Source organism: Propithecus coquereli, unplaced genomic scaffold (genome assembly GCF_000956105.1).
Source record: "Propithecus coquereli isolate 6110/MARCELLA unplaced genomic scaffold, Pcoq_1.0 Scaffold153, whole genome shotgun sequence".
In the NCBI taxonomy this organism is placed as follows: domain Eukaryota; kingdom Metazoa; phylum Chordata; class Mammalia; order Primates; family Indriidae; genus Propithecus; species Propithecus coquereli.
The window spans coordinates 586402-593437 of NW_012139747.1; the positions used below are offsets into that span (position 1 = coordinate 586402).

The 7036-nt window shown below is 44.4% G+C and overlaps 1 protein-coding gene across 2 annotated transcripts in view; it reads left to right on the forward strand.

The window, feature by feature from the left end:
• The first annotated feature begins 884 nt into the window (after window positions 1–884).
• BTBD3 (BTB (POZ) domain containing 3) overlaps window positions 885–7036 on the forward strand; it is a 63822-nt gene continuing 57670 nt past the window's right edge. The window contains exon 1 of one of the 2 annotated variants that reach the window (XM_012640480.1): window positions 885–1113. The gene's annotated coding sequence lies outside the window, so the exon portion shown is untranslated. The remainder of the gene's footprint in view (window positions 1114–7036) is intronic. The other variant, XM_012640479.1, reaches the window with a different exon arrangement.

Consider the following 7036-nt stretch of genomic DNA (forward strand, 5'->3'; position numbering starts at 1 on the left):
ATCTCATCTAATGAGGTCAGTGCCTGTCATGATAAACAGCTCCCCACAAGAGGTAGGGACAAAAGCTAGGGACTCATACTGTCCTTCACACTCTCTGGAAACTTTTCCATCCTTTCTCTTCCTAATGCCAACACTTGAAATTAGGACCCTACTACTTCTTACCTAGAACATATACTACATCACTTCAAATCTCTACTCTTCACTTTATATTCCCAAAGTCTACATTTAATCAGACTGCCACTGGCCCTCTTAATTACCCGCTGAATAAATCTGAAGTACTGGGTAAGCGTTTAAGATTATTTCTACACGAGCTTCAACTTCCCCTCCAGAGCCATTTCACCTTCACTAAGAACAATATGCTCAGGTTAAACCTGTCCCCGAGAGGGCTCATGGGTTCACATATTCTTTGATCTTTTTTGCCACATCTTTGTGTTCACCGTTCTCTCTAGGTGAACTGATCTTCAGGCTACAGCTCTGCCTATCCTTCTCTTCTCAACGAAGTTTTCATGGTCACCCCAGCTAGCACCTACTTTCCTTCCCCAAATCGCTGTACACTGTGCAGTTTTAGCTACTTCGTGATCTCCATTTATGTACTGTCATCTGTTCAAACAGAGGGCCTGGAATCAGTGCCCGAAAAGGAGTCCCAAAGCCGGGTACAATCGGTCCCTCAATACAGGAGCATGCCCTGTATCCTGCACCCTGGCCATGCCAACGCAGGTGCTCAATAAATGCTTAGTACATGGACTGCTGAATGAAGCAGAGAAGAAAACTACAGTTTGCGGGACAAGGGCGAAGGTGCCTCCAAGTGAGAGGGCCCCTTCCCCACTTCCACCCGTCCAGGATCCCCGCCCACTCTTCAGCCGACCTTAGGACGGGGCAGACACTGCGCATGCCCCGTAGCCAGGGCCGCCTCTGGGCGCGCCGCTCCTGCCGCCCCGCCCCCTCCCGGTGCTCGGGCGCGCGCGCGCGCTCTCGCGGAGCGTGCCCTGCGTGCGGGTGCCCGCCGAGCCCGCCGGGCGCTGGATCCCCGAGTGCCCGGCCCGAGCGTGAGGAGCGGGCACCGGGCAAGGCGACGAGCGGCGGCAGTGCCTGAGGCAACTAGGAGCGCGGGCGGTGAGTGAGGGCGCAGTGGGCGAGCGAACGGGCGCCTCCGCGCGTGCGCAGCGCGAGACCGCCGGGACAGGGGCGCGCACCCTGCGGGCGGCCGGAGGGGCCCAGAGTGGCGGGGCCGGGCCGGGCCGGGGGCCTTGGGTCGGCCTTGGGCCCGGGGGTGCAGGGACTGCCAGATCCCCCGCGCGGGCTCTAGAGGCGCTGGCCGGGCGGGCGGGCTTCCCGAGGGGCTCCTGGTGGGGCGTGTCAGGCCCGCTTGGAGGTCCGGGTGCCCGGGGCCGAGGGTCAGGGCCGCCTGGACCGAGGTACCCCGAGGAGGGGCAAGGCGAGCTCGCGCGGGCTCCGGCCGGCCGCACGGGCGCCCGCAGGGTGCGCGACCCCGGAGGTGGAGGAGGTCCAGGGAGGGGGCGCGGCCGGGAAACCTGGGCGCCGAGCAGGTGGCGGGGGCCGCGCCCCTCTCCGGGGGAGGCACCGGGTTGGAAACGGGAACAAACTTCCCCCAAGTAACTTTATTGAAGTGCTGCCGGCGGGGTCCGGGGGGCGGGGTCCGGGCTGGGGGCTCTGGGGAAGGACACTCCAGGCTCGCTCAGTCCTGGTCCCCGCAGGACCCCAGCGAGTGATGGTGGGCAATTGCGGGGGTCGGTTTCTTTCGGGTGCCGGAATTCGTCTTCCAAGTTCTGAGTGGCGTTCGCGGCCCATTTGCTCTTAAAATAGACGTAGAAGTTTGGTGTTTCGGTAAGAAGGGTGTTTGCTGTCTTGGGAAGAAAAGGCTTATACTGCCTGCCGTTTTCAAAGAAAGTATTGTTAGGGCATGCTGGGGATTCCTATTTATCAAGCAGCCTATTGTCTTGTGTGTGCTTGGAGAAAGCTAACTAATTCTATTATTAGTCTTAAAAAGACAAAGGGAGATAACTGTGCTTGTTCGTTTTCTTTTTTAAATACTCCCCGCCACCTCGCCAAATCCTCTAATACAGTTTTCCCGAACTTGGCTGCACAGAAGAGTCGCTGGGGAGTTTTAAAACTCACCATGCTCAATCGCACACCAGACCAATTAAAATACAATGTATTTTTTAAAGATCCCAAGGTGATTCCAATGTGCCGCCGAATTTGGGAACCACGGGATTAGTACAAGGAAGTCAAGATTTTAGTTTTACGAGGTAGTAGCAGTTTGTAATTGATGGGATGAAACTCTAGTTCGTTTTCCCTAGACAGGAACTCACAAAGGGTGGTTTGTTTCCCTCCACCGAGGGAGGAAAGCGTCTTTAGTGGTTCAAAGTTTAGCTGAACTATGTATGATTCTAGCACCCAGGACATTGTTCTGAGTGGTGGTTTGAATTTCTATTGGGGCTACAAAGCTCACCTTCACTGACCCTCTGCCACAGCCAAGGGGTTTCCCCTTCTTTTTAGCCTTCCCTCAACTCCCCTCCAAACCTTCCACCCAGCTACCCTCTTTTAACCCTAAACTATGGGAGGATTCCCCTTCCTCAAAAGTTACTGGGTTTGAGGGGTTATTGCAGGTTCCCATAGCAACGGGTTCTCCAGGGGAAATGGGCGGGTCTTCTTCCCATTGGGTTTCTAAATACACTCTTCCTTTTCGGAAGATTTTGAATCGCCCTTTTCATTTTTTGGCCTCAGCGCAGGTAAGAGTGAGCTTTTACAATTTCAGGTTTTCTTTCTAAGATAATTACAGAATTCTTTATTAATGGGATGGTAACTACTAGCCGCTGTGTTGGTCTTCTCTGTATATTCACTTTTTCCCAATCCTTACACTGAGAACTTGATTAATAAGGTTCCAGAATGAAGTGAAAAAAATTTTTTTATTTTTTAATTTTCCTTTGGGGCACACAAACTTAAGAATTGTATGCACCATTTCTCTAAAGTCCTAAGACGTTTAAACATTTAAAAAGTGAAGTATAATCCTACATCTGTGTGAAAAGCTTGATAATTTGTGACAAAAAGAATGCCATTACCAGCTTTTAAGTTATTTTGTTCCTAGAAAGTGCTTTGCTGGCATTCTTTACAAAAAGTTAAACCAGTTGGCCCGGTGTGGTGGCTCACACCTGTAATCCTAGCACTCTGGGAGGCCGGAGTGGGAGGATTACTCAAGGTCAGGAGTTTGAGAGGAACCCTGAGCAGGAGCGAGACCCCATCTCTACTAAAAAAAAAAAAAAAAATAAAATAAATTAGCTGGACAACTAAAAATATATAGAAAATATTAGCCGGGCATGGTGGCGCATGCCTGTAGTCCCATCTACTCGGGAGGCTGAGGCAGGAGGATTGCTTGAGCCCAGGAGTTTGAAGTTGCTGTGAGCTAGGATGATGCCACGGCACTCACTCTAACCTGGGCAGCAAAGCAAGACTCTGTCTCAAAAAAAAAAAAAAAAAAGTTAAACCACTTATAATATTATACTTTAAAATGACAAAGGAAAGGCACAGTCTACACATTCACCCACTCCTTCCTTCCCCCAACACATCCAGAGCAATTAAATTTTTTTTTTTTCAATGCTCAACACAGGTATTCTGTAGCCATCTAATTCCAGTTTGCCTTACAAGGTACTGTCGAAACTCTTCTGAATAACATATCGCAGAAATATTTCATTTACATGTTTCAGATTTTTTATTTCGTTTTTTGAAACCTTTCAAATTTCGCTATGTAAGTCATCGGAATTCAGTCAATTTCAAAATGACTTTAGGATTCCAGTGATTTTTGGGTGTGTATTGGGAGTCAAAATGGTTTTCTCTTACTAACATATCTCCTTTTGTGTGCTAGTTAAATTGCTGTTAACTGAGTTATCAAGCAAATTCTGTAAGGCTAATTTTTCCCATTTCACTATGAGAAAGGAATAATGGTGGAAGCCTCTCTCATTTGATGGACCCTGTAGTTCCGGCTGTAATGCTGGGCTGCTAAAATAGTACTCTCTCACCTAGTCTTCCTTTTTTTCATTGCACATTTTAAAATTGCCATAAGCCTTTTCAATTTGATGTCTCTTTCAACCTAATTGTCTAGTAACAAATTCCTTGAAAGTGTGTATTCTTGTGCAGTTACTGATATTTTTTTCAAATTAAGTAGCTATGATTGAGAATTTATATTGTTACTTTAGTTTTTAAGTATTTAAAAATAAAAAGTAGTACCCTTGTTGTAGACATTTTGAGAATTACTGAAAAAACACTAATACGAATCACAGTCCATTCATCCAGAAATAAATAACTTTATTGGATGGTGTACTTCTGTTTGGCCCTTTTTGTCTGCATGGGCATGTTTCTAAACAAAATTGGTGTTTTTATTTTACCTGTAGTTTTAAATACTGCCCTTTTACTTAATATTGTATCATAGATGTGTCCTCTGTCCTTAAATCCTTTGAAAATAGGGATTTTAATGATGAATATGCCTAAGTTTACTTAACTAGTTTTCCATTGTTTGACATATTTCCATTTTTAGTGGTTGAGAATATACTCTCTGGCTGGCTGCTTCCTAAGTGATTTAACTAGCTAATTCTTTAATTGCATTTTCTTGGAATAAGGGTAATGGTGCCTGCACCACAGAGTTTTGGTGAGGTGGAATAAACCAAATAGAGGAAAACCGGCAGGGCCTCCTGGCAAAGGATGTAGGCTCAGTAAGTAATAGACATACAGGGAGAGCTGAAAGTTTAAATATTTCTGAATTACTTAGGCTAGATTTATGGCAGTAGAATTCCTGGGGCAGAAGTGAACTCTTAAGACTCTTTAGGCTTGTTGCCAATTTGTTTATGCCACGACACATTCCCTTACCGACTGCATGGTCTCCCTGTAGTGTGTCAGCTTTCCAGTGTTTAATCTTTCTTGATTGTCTATAAAACTGTCATTTTAATTATATTTTTTGTCACACTATTCTTTAAAAAAATCATAATATACTCACCTGTCCTTTCAGATAAAGATTATTATATTTAAATTAATACATGCACATTTTTAAAACTCTAAAAGGCTTATTGTAAAATAAGTGGTCTCCCATGCCTTCCCCCCAAGTCCCCTGAGTCTCCCTCCCCAGTGGCAGCCACTTTTGACTGTTTACTGTTTCTCTTGAGTTTTTCACTGGGGCCATTTGTAAAGTCTTTCTTCTTGGGCTGGTCAGAGAGTGGTGGTGTGGTTTGAATTTCTATTGGGGCTACAAAGCTCACCTTCACTGACCCTCTGCCACAGCCAAGGGGTTTCCCCTTCTTTTTAACCTTCCCTCAACTCCCCTCCAAACCTTCCACCCAGCTACCCTCTTTTAACCCTAAACTATGGGAGGATTCCCCTTCCTCAAAAGTTACTGGGTTTGAGGGGTTATTGCAGGTTCCCATAGCAACGGGTTCTCCAGGGGAAATGGGCGGGTCTTCTTCCCATTGGGTTTCTAAATACACTCTTCCTTTTCGGAAGATTTTGAATCGCCCTTTTCATTTTTTGGCCTCAGCGCAGGTAAGAGTGAGCTTTTACAATTTCAGGTTTTCTTTCTAAGATAATTACAGAATTCTTTATTAATGGGATGGTAACTACTAGCCGCTGTGTTGGTCTTCTCTGTATATTCACTTTTTCCCAATCCTTACACTGAGAACTTGATTAATAAGGTTCCAGAATGAAGTGAAAAAAATTTTTTTATTTTTTAATTTTCCTTTGGGGCACACAAACTTAAGAATTGTATGCACCATTTCTCTAAAGTCCTAAGACGTTTAAACATTTAAAAAGTGAAGTATAATCCTACATCTGTGTGAAAAGCTTGATAATTTGTGACAAAAAGAATGCCATTACCAGCTTTTAAGTTATTTTGTTCCTAGAAAGTGCTTTGCTGGCATTCTTTACAAAAAGTTAAACCAGTTGGCCCGGTGTGGTGGCTCACGCCTGTAATCCTAGCACTCTGGGAGGCCGGAGTGGGAGGATTACTCAAGGTCAGGAGTTTGAGAGGAACCCTGAGCAGGAGCGAGACCCCATCTCTACTAAAAAAAAAAAAAAAAATAAAAAAAAATTAGCTGGACAACTAAAAATATATAGAAAATATTAGCCGGGCATGGTGGCGCATGCCTGTAGTCCCATCTACTCGGGAGGCTGAGGCAGGAGGATTGCTTGAGCCCAGGAGTTTGAAGTTGCTGTGAGCTAGGATGATGCCACGGCACTCACTCTAACCTGGGCAGCAAAGCAAGACTCTGTCTCAAAAAAAAAAAAAAAAAAAGTTAAACCACTTATAATATTATACTTTAAAATGACAAAGGAAAGGCACAGTCTACACATTCACCCACTCCTTCCTTCCCCCAACACATCCAGAGCAATTAAATTTTTTTTTTTTCAATGCTCAACACAGGTATTCTGTAGCCATCTAATTCCAGTTTGCCTTACAAGGTACTGTCGAAACTCTTCTGAATAACATATCGCAGAAATATTTCATTTACATGTTTCAGATTTTTTATTTCGTTTTTTGAAACCTTTCAAATTTCGCTATGTAAGTCATCGGAATTCAGTCAATTTCAAAATGACTTTAGGATTCCAGTGATTTTTGGGTGTGTATTGGGAGTCAAAATGGTTTTCTCTTACTAACATATCTCCTTTTGTGTGCTAGTTAAATTGCTGTTAACTGAGTTATCAAGCAAATTCTGTAAGGCTAATTTTTCCCATTTCACTATGAGAAAGGAATAATGGTGGAAGCCTCTCTCATTTGATGGACCCTGTAGTTCCGGCTGTAATGCTGGGCTGCTAAAATAGTACTCTCTCACCTAGTCTTCCTTTTTTTCATTGCACATTTTAAAATTGCCATAAGCCTTTTCAATTTGATGTCTCTTTCAACCTAATTGTCTAGTAACAAATTCCTTGAAAGTGTGTATTCTTGTGCAGTTACTGATATTTTTTTCAAATTAAGTAGCTATGATTGAGAATTTATATTGTTACTTTAGTTTTTAAGTATTTAAAAATAAAAAGTAGT